Source organism: Narcine bancroftii, chromosome 3 (genome assembly GCF_036971445.1).
Source record: "Narcine bancroftii isolate sNarBan1 chromosome 3, sNarBan1.hap1, whole genome shotgun sequence".
NCBI lineage: Eukaryota > Metazoa > Chordata > Chondrichthyes > Torpediniformes > Narcinidae > Narcine > Narcine bancroftii.
In genome coordinates, this window is record NC_091471.1 from 10,011,154 (window position 1) to 10,027,392 (window position 16,239).

Consider the following 16,239-nt stretch of genomic DNA (forward strand, 5'->3'; position numbering starts at 1 on the left):
AATGCTCGAATGGCACATTCAAACTACATCCTTCCCATACATGCACTGGAACGGCTGCTTGGGGCAACAGTCAACAATGGATCAGGGGTGCATGTAGTCGTAATGAGAGATTTCTCTCCCCCACCCCTGCCCTGTCCCTTTCATGAAAGCCTGGAATTTCTGAAGATGAGTTTTAGCACAAACCATCCTGATTTAATTTAAAAGTCTGATGATTCAATTTTCTGAATAACTCATTGAGGCACAATCAATAACCACAAGCAGACACAGGAAGCAAAAGATTAAAGGTTTTAATAACCTGAAAAGACAGGCACGTCCCTACATGCTGTAGGCTCAGATCCAAGGCTAGTATGGAGGGAGGAGACTAGAACTATCAGCCTTTATTGGGAATCTACGGGGAAAAGTTACAGGGTCAGATTTGGACCTGCGACGCCAAACCTGCACGACCATACTCCACCAAACTCATTAATTAAATTAAAAATCCATAATGTCGAACAGATTTACTGGGAGGTTGCTTGGATTGGAGAACATGTCATATGAAGAAAGGTTGACAGAGCTCAGGGATTTCTCTTTGGAGCGACGAAGGACAAGAGATGAATTAATAGAGGTGCATAAGATGATGAGAGGCTGAGGTAGGGTGGAGAGCCAGCACTCCTTTTTTTTCTGGATGCAACAAAAGCAAATACCAAAGGATACCTCTTTCAGATACATGGAGAAAAGTTTAGGGAGACATCAGAGGTAAGGGTTTTTCACAGAGAGTAGTAGGTGCCTGGAAGGCATTGCCAGGGTTGGTGGTGGAGGCTGGTAGAATACTGACGTTCAAAAGATTTTTAGGCAGGTACATGGATGTAAGAACAAACAGAGGGTTATAGGTGTGAGGGAGGGAAAGATTAGATTGTTGTGAAGAAAGTTTACTTCAGTCAGCACAACATTGTGGGCTGAATGGCCTGTACTGAGCTGTAATGTTCAATATTCTAGGTTAAAAGTCAACCGCATTTGTGGTCTGGAGTGAAAAATAGTCCAGACCACATGCGAATGGTGGATTGTTTCCCTTGTAGAAAGATAATGCAGTGAGGATTCATCTATTGAAGACGTGTGCCCGATGGAGATGTGGGGGGGCTGGTAGTCATGGTGGGGAGCTGGCTGATGGAGGACCTCAGTTTTCTTCAGGCTGACTTCCAGGCCAAACATTTTGGCAGTTTCCGCAAAGCAGGACGTCAAGCGCTGAAGAGCTGGCTCTGAATGGGCAACTAAAGCGGCATCATCTGCAAAGAGTAGTTCACGGACAAGTTTCTCTTGTGTCTTGGTGTGAGCTTGCAGGCGCCTCAGATTGAAGAGACTGCCATCCGTGCGGTACCGGATGTAAACAGCGTCTTCATTGTTGGGGTCTTTCATGGCTTGGTTCAGCATCATGCTGAAGAAGATTGAAAAGAGGGTTGGTGCGAGAACACAGCCTTGCTTCACGCCATTGTTAATGGAGAAGGGTTCAGAGAGCTCATTGCTGTATCTGACCCGACCTTGTTGGTTTTCGTGCAGTTGGATAATCATGTTGAGGAACTTTGGGGGACATCCGATGCGCTCTAGTATTTGCCAAAGCCCTTTCCTGCTCACGGTGTCGAAGGCTTTGGTGAGGTCAACAAAGGTGATGTAGAGTCCTTTGTTTTGTTCTCTGCACTTTTCTTGGAGCTGTCTGAGGGCAAAGACCATGTCAGTGGTTCCTCTGTTTGCGCGAAAGCCGCACTGTGATTCTGGGAGAATATTCTCAGCGACACTAGGTATTATTCTATTTAGTAGAATCCTAGCGAAGATTTTGCCTGCAATGGAGAGCAACGTGATTCCCCTGTAGTTTGAGCAGTCTGATTTCTCGCCTTTGTTTTTGTACAGGGTGATGATGGTGGCATCACGAAGATCCTGAGGCAGTTTACCTTGGTCCCAACAAAGCTTGAAAAACTCATGCAGTTTGGCATGCAGAGTTTTGCCGCCAGCCTTCCAGACTTCTGGGGGGATTCCATCCATACCTGCTGCTTTGCCACTTTTCAGTTGTTCGATTGCCTTATATGTCTCATCCAGGATGGGAACCTCATCCAGCTCTAGCCTTAGGGGCTGTTGAGGGAGCTGGAGCAGGGCGGAATCTTGGACTGAGCGGTTGGTACTGAAAAGAGATTGGAAGTGTTCTGACCATCGGTTGAGGATGGAGATCTTGTCGCTGAGGAGGACTTTGCCGTCTGAGCTGCGCAGCGGGCTTTGGACTTGGGGTGAGGGGCCGTACACAGCCTTTAGAGCCTCGTAGAAACCCCTGAAGTCGCCAATGTCCGCGCTGAGCTGTGTTCGTTTGGCGAGGCTAGTCCACCACTCATTTTGGATCTCCCGTAGTTTGCGCTGAAGATGGCTGCATGCGCGACGGAAGGCTTGTTTCTTCTCTGGACAGGACGGCTTTGTAAGGTGAGCCTGGTGGGCTGTCTAAGGTGTGCCTGTCTAAGAGTCTCTTAAATGCCCCTATTATTTCAGCCTTCACCACCCCAGAAATGCATTCCAGGCACACACAACTCTCTGTGTTAAAAACAACTCCTGCCTTGCGAAAAAGGTACTGGCTGTCTACATTATCTATGCCTGTCATAATCTTCCAGACCTCTATCAAGTCTCCTCTCATCTTTCCATGCTCCAAAGAGAAAGTCCCAGCTCTGCTAACCTTACCCCGTAAGACTTGTTTCCCAAACCAGGTAACATCCTGGTAAATATCCTCTGCATCCTCTCCGTAGCTTCCACATCCTTCCTTTAATGAGGCGACCAGAACTGAACACAATATTCCAAGTGTTCTCTACATTGTGGGCTAGTTGTTTAATAAAATTTAAAGATAAGTGAAAAAACTTCTATGCAATCCTAGTTCTAATTGTGTACTGGGGCGATATTGTGTACATGGCAGTTAGCACAACGCAGTTACAACACCAGCTATCAGGACCGGGGTTCGAATCCCTTTGTTCATCCACACTCTTAATTAACCGACCATTAACCCTTTACTCAGTCTTCTGCTTTGTCTTTCCTAAATGCATTACCTCATTATCCGGATTGAACTCCATCTGCCACTTTTCAGGCCAACTCTGCATCCTGTCTATATCCTCTTATTACCTTTGAAAACCTTCAGCTCCATCCAGAACTCTTCCAACCTTTGTGTCATCCGCAAACTTACTGACCCATCCATCCGCCTCTTCATCCAGGTCACTTCTAAAAATCACAAAGAGCAGGGGTCCCAGAACAGATCCCTGCGGCCCCTCCACTAGTCACCGACCTCCATCCCGGGCAAGACATTGAAAAATAAATACAGGAGGCCTGGCACAGCAACTTCATGACCCTCTTGGTTTTGTAGCCCTGCGTGATTCTCTCTCACACTTGTCTATATCGGAGGACCTCTCTTGGAGCTAAGTCATCGAGGCAACCATGAAGACCAACCCCTCTTCTGCTTTCTACAGTGTCTGAGGTGATTTGATATGCTGTAGGATATTTTATCAAGCGTCTACAGGTACACTGTAGAAAGTGTACTGACTGGTTGCCTGGTTTAGGGATTCAAATGCCCGGCAAAGCAGAACGTAGCAAGCAAAGTCAAGTCCATCACAGGCTCTGAACTCCCATTCACTGAAGACATCAATGTGAGACGTTACCTCAAGAAGGCAGCGTACATCATAAAGGACCTTCATCATCCTGGGTAGAGGTTAAAACCTTGTGTTTACGATTTCTGCTTGTTTTTTGTACTTTCCCTTTAAGGATTAATTGTTTTTGTAGAGTTACCTTAGTTGCTATGTTGTCATATCTGAGCTGAAGAGGAGCTCATATTCCTCCTTGGAATGACCATGGAAGAGACATGAGCTCTCGAGAAACTTTTCTCTGAATTTCTTCTCATTTTAATTCATTTATATCGAAGTTGAGTATCATTATCATTTAATATATACTTTATTTTACTTTTTGTTATAAAGTGCAAAGCTACGAAAATGTTTATTCATTTTTATCAATGATAATTACTTCAAAAGGAAATTAATTGGATATTTAACCCGCCTATGGGATCACATCATGGTGGTTTGTGGGAAAGAATGATGCGATCAATCAAGAAAACTCTTAATCCCGTTTTGAAAAAAATCAAATGCTGAATGATGACCATCTTCAGACAGTTTTGTGTGAGATTGGAGCTATTTTAAATAGTCGTCCAATAACTAATGTTCCTGTCGATTCAAATGACATCGAGGCGCTTACACCGAATCATCTCTTACTTCTTAAATCTAAACCTTGAATGCCTCCAGGTCAATTTCAGAAATATGAATTTGATATTGATTCCAATTTTGAATTGCTTTACGTAACTCTGTAAAATTAGATCCATTAGTGTTTTGGATTTCTGGATCCTCCATAGAAATTTCCTTTAAATCTTCTGGATTTTGAGGCCCAGGTGTTGGCTCTTTTCAGAAACAATTGAACTTTTGATCCTCGTGAAGCTATGTAAGCTGGATTATCCGCTGTTTTAATATATCTCCATTGATTAGCATGCAAAACCTTCTCAATCTCATTAATTCTGTTCGTCACAAGGGTACGAAACCTCATGGTTTTATTATTAATGTATTTAAACACTGATGTACTATCAGACCAAAATATAGAATCTGGTAACTCCAACTGTACTTCCCTTCTCAACACAGTGTCCATTCTGCTCACCATAGTAGTGGCAGTCAATTCCATTTGAGATATGGTGACTGGCTTTAATGGATCAACTCTGGCTTTTCCCATTACAAATCACTCTTGGTTATCTTGCAGTACTAAATAACTGATAGTACCATAACCACCTTCGCTTGCATTACACAAAATGATGTCATTGAGCAAATGTGACAATTCCAAAGTCTACTGGTTTAAAACATCTGTTGACTTCAAAAGTTTCTAATATCCATTTCCTCCAATCTATCCCATCCAAATTTTCTTCTGCATAATTCTTGCAGAATTTTCTTAGCTATTAATTCGTACCAATCTCCCCAAATGATCATATATTGAGCTTACGATCGAAAGAATACCCCTTCGTGTTAAAGGTTTTTCTTTCAAAATAATTTTGAATTTGGAAACATCAGATTGAACACGCCATTGCACTCCCAGAATTCTTTCGGCAGGAAGAACATCACAATCCAACTCAAGATGTTTTATCTCCTTTGCTCTTTCTGCCTCAGGAATAACAGCCACCACATCTCGACTGTTGCTAATCCATTTCGTAAGGAAGAAATCTCCTTTATTACAGATCTCTTTTAAGTCATGGTAAAGATTTATTGCTTCTTTTTCTGAAATTACTGAAGTAAGATAATAGAAATAGAAATATAGAAATTATTTCTGATGATGTTTATAGTTTGAGAACTGAACTGCTCTTCATTATCTTCAGCACATTTCCTGAGAGCAACATTTTTCTCCCTCCCTCCTTTCTGAAACAGCAGAACTACATTTGCGACCTTCCAATTCCGAACAGGTGGAGTTGAATTCACGACCAGATCAGCCATGACCTTATTGAATGGTGGGGCAGGCTCGACGGGCCAACTCCTGCTTCTGTTTCTTGTGTTCTTATGTGTTTGAAGAAGGGAAAAACCATACATTAATTGGCAGAAACAATATTTTAGCGAGTGAGTGGAATAAGCTTCCATCGGAGGTGGTAGAGGCAGGTACAATATTATCTTTTGAGAAATATTTGGAGAGGTATATGGATATTAAAGGTATGGAGGGTTATGGGCAGAATGCAAGTCAGTGGGACAAGGAGAGTATAAGTGTTTCAACACGGACAAGAAGGGCCGTGATGGCCTGTTTCCATGCTGTAATTGTTATATGGTTTCTATGAGTGGAAGCAGGTGGAAACAGTTATTATTGATTTATTTCAATGGAAATTAGACACACTTCTTCCACAAACTAAAACAGTGGGTTGTAGCTGAGTAAAGGTACAAATGAGGCCTGAAGAAGATCAGTGGCTGATTACCGGCGTTCCGCTACAATGGTTTTTTTTTTGACTAATACCTGAGTCTGAAAATCACCAAACTGTTTGGCCTGCAGCAAAAACACAGAAATGCCGGAGGGACTCAGCAAGTCTCACAGCGCCCATAGGCAGTAAAGATAAATGACTGACGTTTCAGGCCTGAGCCCTTCCTCAAGGTTTGGGTAAAAAACCAGCTGGCGTCTGAATTAAAAGGCTGGGGGAGAAAAGGAGGAAAGGGCGGAGAGTGGAGAAAGCCCAGGCCAACGGAGAAAAGGTGATGGATAGGAGGACAAAAGGTGAGAATGGATCGGAGGAGGGAGTGGCTCTGTGAATGCAGAGATGGAGAAAAGGAGATGGAGGGGAAGGGAGAGAGACAGAGCTGGAGGAAAAAAGGTGTTGGGATAGGCGAGAGGTGGTGGCGGGGAGGGGGGGGGGGCGGTGCTAATGCAAACCGGAGAAATCAATAGCCCCTTTCAAACTGGCATGTAAAATGGGGTTAACCAGGCAATTTGCCCAGTTAGCACACCTGTTACACAGCAGTTTGAAAGGGTCTGACCCAGTCAACCCCATCGGAATCCAACTGAGTCCCTGACCTATATCAGAGGTAGTCAGGGAACCCAGTTAAACTTACCTAGGTCGCGTCCACAGGGGATTTGAAAATGAAAATGGCCGACCCGTTTATTCAGGTGACGTCAGTGCATGCATGCGTGACGAGGCAGCCAGCATCCGAACATCCGGCGGTACTTCTGGTAAGTGCGTGACGCACCATTACAGGGGTGGGATCCCCCTTAAATCAACGGGTTAGCGATTTAATTGGTTGATCCCTGCAGTGAACTGGGATTCACTGGTAGGGGATTGTGCTGATGGCCGGCCTCCTCTCCCGGCTCCGCCCGCAGCTTCTCGCCTAAACCCAGAACCCTTCTGTTGAACCTTACTCTTAGTTATAAGTTAATAAAAGGATTTGTTCTCCTTCCAGTCGCTACTATTTTATTAGCTTATTCTCTATTGATGGGAGCGCTACTCAAGCCAGGTATGCTACTGATAGACCCTATGTTCCCCAACGCTGCTGAGGAGTTCATGTACTGACTAGACTGCTTCCAGGCCTACCTGAACGCGACCAGAGACGTCTTCCACACCAATGAACTCAGGTTAGGAATGAAAGGCTATACAGTCATCAAGGACTGCTCTACATATGATGCTGCCATCCAGGCATTGAAGGCTCGGTAACTGAAGTCGCAGAATGAGGTCCTAGTGAGGAACCGACTCACTCTGTGTCATCAATGGCCAGAAGAGACCATCGATGACTACCTGCTGGATCTGAGGATGCTTGCCAAGAAGTGCAGGTATGAAGCGACTAAGGGCCGTGTTCGTGAGGGAAAACAGATCCGGGACACTCTAGGTCGTGGGGGTCCGCTCGAGGTACATGAGGCAGCGACTGCTCAAGTCGGGAAAGAAGGACCTGGCTAGCCATGCTGAACTGGCCAAAATGTTGGAACAGGCCAAGCTCAAGAACGACAACCTCAAAGCCAGTGAGATCATTCACCCAGAGAACTGGCTGCTCCCACTGCCCCAGCCCTAATGGCTGTCGCCTCCCATGCTAGGGAGCGTTTTTTTCTATGGCAAGAGACAGCATCCCCGATCTCATTACCTGGCTAAAGACTCAGTGTGTTCCAGCTATGGCAAAAAAGGGCATTGGGCGATGGTTTGTCACACAGGGGGATGTCCGGGGAAGTCTACGGCCTGTACGGCTCCTGGATCTGATTCCAGCCCCAAGCTGTATGCCCTGAATTCACCTCAGCCCATTTGCTGTGCTACACGCCGATGGAGGATGGCAGTGAGGAAATGGCGTGAAAGGGCTCGACGGCCATCTTGCCACGACCCAAATTCATCATCAGAGGAAGAAGGAGGGTGGCCATCTTACCCTCACCACAAGGCCAACACCATCTTACCCTCGCCACAAGGCCAACACCATCTTACCCTCGCCACAAGGCCAACACCATCTTACCCTCGCCACAAGGCCAACACCATCTTACCCTCGTCACAAGGCAAACACCATCTTACCCTCGCCACAAGGCCAACACCATCTTACCCTCGCCACAAGGCCAACACCATCTTACCCTCGCCACAAGGCCAACACCATCTTACCCTCGCCACAAGGCCAACACCATCTTACCCTCGCCACAAGGCCAACACCATCTTACCCTCGCCACAAGGCCAACACCATCTTACCCTCGTCACAAGGCAAACACCATCTTACCCTCGTCACAAAGCCAACACCATCTTACCCTCGCCACAAGGCCAACACCATCTTACCCTCGCCACAAGGCCAACACCATCTTACCCTCGTCACAAGGCAAACACCATCTTACCCTCGTCACAAAGCCAACACCATCTTACCCTCGCCGCAAGGCAACCCAAGATGGTGGGGGCCACGAGTGAGGAGCATGGAGTCTCCGGGGACCTAGCCTCGATGGATCAGGGCAGACCTCACCAGCTCAGCTACTCTATAGTGACTGTGAAGGTAAGCGGACATTCCACTAAAGGCCTTATCGGCGGCGCAGGCTCTACTGAAAGCTTCATAGACTCACGGACTGTGCAAAAATACAACCTGAAGATGTATCCTTCTAATTATCACATATTTCTCGCATCTCATTCACATTCTACACGTGTTCAACCACATTGTACAGTACATCTGTTGTTTGAAGGGGGGGAATTCTGTAAATTTTGCTTGTATATACTTGATGAATATGTGATCCGGTGTTGTTGGGTCTGGACTTCCTGTGTCACCTTAAAACCTTAAAAGTATTCTGGTCCCCTCTGGTTCGGAACAGAGGGCCCCTAAAATCAGAACCCACATGCAGCCTCTCCTCACTAAATAGCCACCCCCATTTCCCACCCCCCCCCCCACCTCTCTTCCCGAATCTGCCCTCAGACTGCAAACACATTGCCACCAAGGGCATATCACACTGAGATTTCATAAAGTCTGAGCCACAGTGTCTGCTCGACAAAAGTATCATCGAAGCTCGCACCAGCCCGTGGAGAGCACAAGTGGTAGTGGTAAAAGTGGAAAATAAGTCCAAGCAATAATTGACTATAGCCAAACTATTAATCAGTACACACTCCTGGATGCATATGCCCTCCCTTAAATTTCAGAATGATGAATAAATATTGCGCAGTATCGGGTCTATTCGACCATCAACCTGAAAGCAGCTTATCACCAGCTGCCAAATCATTCCAAGGACCATTCTTATACGGCATTTGAGGCTAACAGACGTCTCTATCAATTCCGGAGGAGTCCCTTTCACCATCACTAACAGGTTTCTATCTTCCATAGGCAGATGGACAGAATGGTGGATGAGTATGGGTTGAAGGCTACCTTCTTCTACCTCAATAAAGTCACCATCTGTGGTCACACCTTGGAAGACCATGACATCAACCTCCAGAGTTTTCTCCACACGGCGAAAGCCCTGAACCTCACATAACTCTGACAAATGTGTGTTCATGACTATATGTCTGGCTATCCTTGGCTATGTGGTGGAGAATCGCATCACTGGCCCTAATCCTGATAGGATGCACCCCTGTTAGAGCTTCCCATCCCCGGGACCACAAAGACTTTGAGGAGATGCCTGGGGTTTTTCTCATTTCACCCCCAGTAGATCCCTCAATATGCTGATAAGGTTCACCTTCTCTTAAAAGTCACTAATTTCCCCCTCTTGACTGAAGCCCAAATGACAATAGACAATAGACAATAGGAGCTGGAGTAGGCCATTTGGCCCGTCGGGCCAGCACCGCCATTTTAGATCATGGCTGATCATTACCATCAGTACCCCTTTCCAGCCTTATCCCCATAACCCTTAACTCCGTTACCCACAAGAGTCTTATCTAACTCTCTTTTGAACATAGTCAGCGAATCCGCCTCTACCACCCTCTGTGGCAGAGCATTCCACAGATTCACACTTCTCTGGGTAAAAAAATGCTTTCTCATCTCCGTCCTAAAGGGCCTACCCTGTATTCTTAAACTATGCCCTCTAGTCCTCGTCTCCCCCATCATTGGGAACAGGTAATCAGACTTCACCTTGTCTATCCCCCTGATGATTTTGTATACCTCAATCATGTCCCCCCTCATCCTTCTAAACTCCAATGGATACAAGTCCAGTTTTTCTAGCCTTGCTGCATATGACAACCCTGCCATCCCTGGAACTAACCTTGTAAATCTGTGCTGCACACCCTCTATAGCTAGTATGTCCTTCCTCAAGTTTGGAGACCAGAACTGGACGCAATACTCCAGGTGGGGTCTCACCAGGGCCCTGTATAACTGAAGAAGGGCGTCTCTGTTCCTATACTCTGTTCTTAACTACCTCCAGAACCACATGGTGAAAGCTGCCATGCATGCGGTGGATGAGAATGTACCTTTCCAAGTAGAAATCGAAGCTTTGGACATAGCCCTGGCTTCTATCCTCAACCGGGTGGGCAGGCCGGTTGCATTTTGCTTTCGGACATTACAAGGCCATGAGCTCCGGAACCCATTTGTGGAAAAGGAGGCTCAAACCATCGTAGAAGCCATGAAGCACTGGAGACACTACCTGGCTGGTAGGAAATTTACGCTCCTCACTGACGAGCGCTCTGTTGCATTCATGTTCAATAATATCAAGAGGGGAAAAGTCAAGAATGACAAGATTGCAAAGTGGAGGATCGAGCTCTCCACTTACAATTATGACATTGCCTATCGGCCAGGAGTCCCTTAATGATGCCTTATCCAGAGGAAGCTGTACTTCTGCACACATCGGCCAACTGAGGTCTCCACACAATGAGCTCTGCCATCCAGGGATTACCTGTATGGTTCATTTTCTCAAGGCACACAATATTCAGGATAGAAAATATTCAAGAAGGAAAAAAGAGAGAGAGAGAGTCAGAATTTGGTTAGGGAAGAGGGAGAGACGTGTTCACACTGAGGAGAGAGGGGAAGGAAGGGAGAGAAAGAAAGAGAGATAGAATGAGAATGGGAGAATGAGAATGAGTTCCCTTCAGTGTGAATATCTTTCCCTCTCCCAAGAGGGTAAAGAGAGGTAGAGAGAGAGAAGGAAAGGGAGAAGGGAGAGAGAGAGAGAGAGAGAGGAGAGAGAGAGAGAGAGAGAGAGAGAGAGAGAGAGAGAGAGAGAGAGAGAGAGAGAGAGGAGATGGAAAAGGAGGGGAGAGAGAGAGAGAGAGAGAGAGAGAGAGAGAGAGAGAGAGAGAGAGAGAGAAAATTGAGTGTCAGACAAAGCAAATAGGAAAGTGAAGTTCAAATTTGTTTACATCAGATTGTATGTATACAACCTGCACAGTGTTTCTCCGGTCTACGCCGTACGCAATACATGAGATCACGTCAATAATCAAAATAAATGTTTATAAATATTTTACAGGATGACAACCGTGTCATTACAGGTCTGGTTAGCCTTCATTGTACTGCTTCCAGTGCCATGGCATATTTAACGAGAAGTCCAGTGCTGCACACAGCCCTTCAGATGCAATCTCCCAATCCCCTACAACCTTGAAGCAAAGCCTCCCGTGTATTCAGTTCCCTTGTCAATCAATGCCAATGCTCTGTCAGCTTTCTCATTTACTTGCCGAGCCATAGTAGACTTCTTTGAATCATATACGAGGACACCAGGTTCACTTTCACATTGCAGACCTCTGCAATCTTTAGCACCTAACTTGGCACATTATTTATATCGAAGATGTATTTTCTGTATTGTGCAGTGAGTTTGTTCTAAAAACACAAAAATGGCTGGAGGAGCCCAGCCGCTCTCGCAGCATCCACAAGAGAAAAAGACGTTTCAGGCCTGAGCCCTTCTTCAAGGTATGAGGGCAGGGGCCCAGATGGAATAGGAGGTTTTGGTTCTGTGGTGGTCCACCACCGGCCTACTGCAGGGGGCAATTTCTGTACCTGCAGGAGTGCAAGGGGACAGGACAACACCTGGCCGGCTGTCAATCAGTCAACCTGAATGGATCAAGCCCCACCCGGTCGGGTGTTAATCACCCTCCGGGATATAAGCCTGCGACAGCCTCAGAGTTACTGCAGCTACAGCCAGCTTGGCTCTGTGAAAGTCTTTGTGGACTAAAGCCTGTTGTACAGTCTTTACCTTGTGTGTGTCTGGTTCTGTCTAACAGTGCACCACAGGTTCCTCCATTTTACAAGTTGTGGTGAACTGCTGTACTCCTGATTACCTGGCTCTGCCCTCCCTATTTTGACCTTGTTTAAAGGCTCTAACACCTTGACCCTTCCCCAGAAAGCCCGAGTCATGGCACAGAATGAGGTCCCTGTCCATTGTGAATAAAAGCCTGTAGATCAGTGGCTCAGTCTCAGTTTGTCATTATTTACTGTGCGTCAGAAGAACCCCTCAGTTGGATGGCATTAACATAGCTTTCTATTAGCCCTCCCTCCCCACATCCCCAGTCCCCATCTTTCCCCATGACTACTTTCCTCTCTCTCTCTCTCTCTCTCCTTCCATGTTTTTTTTGTCTCCCTAACCCCAACTCTGCTTCCACAGAGCCCCAAACCACATCTATCCCCCAATCAATTCTCTCTTGTGTCCCCTCCATACCCATTTGGTCTATACTCCTCCCCCCTGCCCATTCTTCCCTCCCCAGCAGTTTAATTCAGGAGCCTGTCTTCTTTTTTACTCAAACCATGATGAAGGCCTCAGGCCAGAAAAGTCAGCCACATATTTTTACCTCTTGTGGACACTGTGAGACCTGCTGAGTTCCTGCAGCAGTTTTTGCCGCAGTCACCGTGTCTGCAGGCCAATCCATCTCCATCTTTTTGGCGAAAACAGGCTCAGGTATCAGGCAAGAAAACCCATTATGGTGGAAAGTCCATAAGTAACCCATTGTTCATCTTCAGGCATCAGTTGGAACACAAACGTGTACCTTTCCTCAACTGCATCAGTTTTGGGAAGAAATGTGTCTAATTTCCATTGAGATAAATCAATACTGTTTCCACCAGCTCCTGAGGGAAGCTACAATATACACTGTCCACTCATTCCCTAAGGATAGTGCCAATTAATTCATGGTTCCAAATTTAAATGCAGACATACAGCACTCTAACAGGCCATTTCGGCCCATGAGTCTGTGCAGCTCACTTTACACCCAATTAACCTACCCCCCCACCCCCAGCCCCGGTACATTTTGAACAGTGGGAGGAAACTGGAGTCCCCAGGGAAAACACGTGCAGACATCGGGAGAACGTACAAACTCCCTACAGACGGCGCTGGATTCAAACCCCGCCCTGATCGCTGGCGCTGTAAAGGGGTCGTGCTAACCACTACACCAACCGTGCCGCCCTTCTTCAAGCTCATGAGAATGTAAGAAACAGGAACAAGAGTCATCCGGCCCATTGAGCCTGTTCCGCCGTTCAATGAGCTCATCGTTCATCTGGCCGTGGACTCAGTTCCACTTACCCTCCTGTTTCCCAGAACCTTTAATACCCCTATCCTTAAAATAAACCTATCCAAGTCTTAAAAACATTCAAGGTTTCTCCTATGGCGGAGATTTCCACATGTTCTGGGAGAAGCGGTTCCTCCCGATCTCTATCTTATCAGGGTGTTTCAAACAGACATTAACCTTAACGGTGCATGGTAATCTGCCAAAATGACTATCGACCAGTGGCATTCACATCAACAGCGAGGAAGTGTTTTGCAAGGCTGGTGTTGAAGCACGTCAGCTCCTGTCTGAGCGGCGACATGGATCCGTCCCAATTCGCCGATCGGATCAGCAGGTCTATGGCAGATGCCATCTCGCTGGCTCTGCACAAGGCCTTGGAACAGCCAGACAGCAATGATGCATATATCAGGATGCCCTTGATCAGCTTTGAATACCATCATTCCCTCAAAATTGATCAGCAAACTCCAAGACCTGGGATACAGCGCCCCACAATGCCTGGATTTCCTTACCTTCCGACCACGATCGGTGAGGAATTCGGGGTTTTTCCAGCAATTATTTTGTTTTTACAACAATCACAGTGTCTGCAGTCACCACTTCAATCAGTTTGTTTGGTCTGTTTGTTCACATTTCTCTCTTTTATAGATGTATCTTTCCTTGAGAGCAGTTTTTTGCACTGCCGATACATAGAAATTCTGCCTGGCCCAGAGGAAAAGGAATCTCAGGGTTGTATGTGATGTCATGTATATACTCTGACAATAAATCTGAACTTTCTGCACATTTTGTTCCTGTGATAGTACAGGATATTATCGCCAATGAATATATTTGTATATATTTACATATATTAGTAGTGATTGGCTGAGAGCCATAGCCACGCCTACCGGCCAGGTCATAAAGGGCTGCTCCTTACCAGACCCAGGTCAGTCTGGACTGGTCGACCTCGCTCTACTACGCTCCAGTCTTTGCTAATAAAAGCCTTGGTTTGAGTCAACAAGTCTTTCGACGTGTTACAGTTCCAAAATAGCATTTATTTTTCCTACATGATACTTATTTGCCAGATCTTTTCTCATTCAGATCAAATGTTATCATTATCAGATATTGAACTGCGTGGCAATAAATTCAGCATGGCCAAGATACAGTGAGAAGCTTTGTTTTATGGGCTATCCAGGCAAGACAACTGAAAAATCAGGTGGTGCGATGGTAAGAAACAAATAAACAGTGAAGGGAACAGTGTGTCACAATAAGTCAGCTGATGTAGGGCATGAAGCAAAGTACATAATATTGAGAAAGTCCTTTGAGCAGTCCATCGTTATTGCTCAAGACAGCTACCACCATCCTGGTACCCAAGAGGACTACAATAACTGGCCTCAATGACTACTACTCTGTGGCACTAACCTCCACCCTTATGAACTGCTTCAGCATCTAGTGATGGAACGCATTAAAACCCTCCTCTTAGAAACCCTGGACCCATTTCAATTTACCTATGTTTATGTTTCCACAAACATGTCCCTTTGCTTTGTTCTCACCCACCTGGAGAACGATACCTCATTCTCCAGGTCAGCTCAGCGTTTAATACAATCATTCCCCAGGGGCTGGTGGGGAAGCAGTCCTCGCTGGAACTCAACACCCTTCTCTGCAGCTGGATCCTGGACTTCCTAACGGAAAGACCACAGCTTGTCCGGGCTGGTAGCAGAAGGACAAATACCACCACACTGAGCACAATCGGATTCAACAAATCCCCTTTGGCCACAATGGGATTCAACAAGCTTGTTGAACTTTTCCTTTAATTACATTTTTTAACATAAGAGTCCATTGACCAATTTAAATTCACGGCCACTTTCACAAAGTGCTGAAAATATTTATCTATGTCAGCTTCCTCAAATGGAAGAACTAACCTAACTTCTCTACTGGTCATAAACCCCTCACCATGACCAAGAATTTTCTCCTGTCATTTTCCACTCTAATCTTTTCTAGCACATGAAGCCTAATTTTCTCCTGTGCCGCTAGTTTTAATATCCTTAGTTCCCTTTCCAATCTCTTTGTCTCTCAGCTGTTTCTAATTCTAATCTCTTCTGTTCCATTTTATGTCCAATTTTTTTTGTCTCTCTCAGCTGCCTCCAATTCTAATTCCAATTTTATTTGCTCAGAAATTTTACTCTTGGGAAACTGCTCTAACTCTTCAAACTTTCCTGCTTCTATGTGGTATTTTGCAATTTTCCTCCCATTCTCATCTGTGGTTCCTACTGAAGCAATTGCCAATTTGTTGGCAGTAGTCACCAACTCCTGCTTTTTAGCCTTTTTCAAAATCTCAAGAGAAGGTAATGCCAAAAATCCCTCCATATTGTTACGAACTGTGCGTAATAAGCTGCAATAGGCAATGAATCAGATATTGTTTAATTTTAAAACACTAATTTTAATTTCTAACTCTTAAACTAGAGCCTTAATTTTTAAACTATCCTTAACACTAAATCTATCTCCAGCTATGTGCAGGTGTGTGTGTGTGTGTGTGTGTGTGTGTGTGTGTGTGTGTGTGTGTGTGTGTGTGTGTGTGTGTGTGTGTGTGTGTGTGTGTGTGTGTGTGTGTGTGTGTGTGTGTGTGTGTGTGTGTGTGTGTGTGGTGTGTGTGTGTGTGTGTGTATTTGATAAATCCAAACCATTACTGACTAGGCCAAAATCCAGAAAGTTACTTCAAAGTTCAGTTTTTCAAATTCAATGTTGAAGTGTGTAGCTTTGACATTTGATGCCCAGAATTAATGTTGAACTGATGGGAAGACTGGAGTTGTCGCTGCTAAGGACTCACGTTGCCTTTGAAGAAATGTCCATCCACTCGAGCTGTGGTCATAATC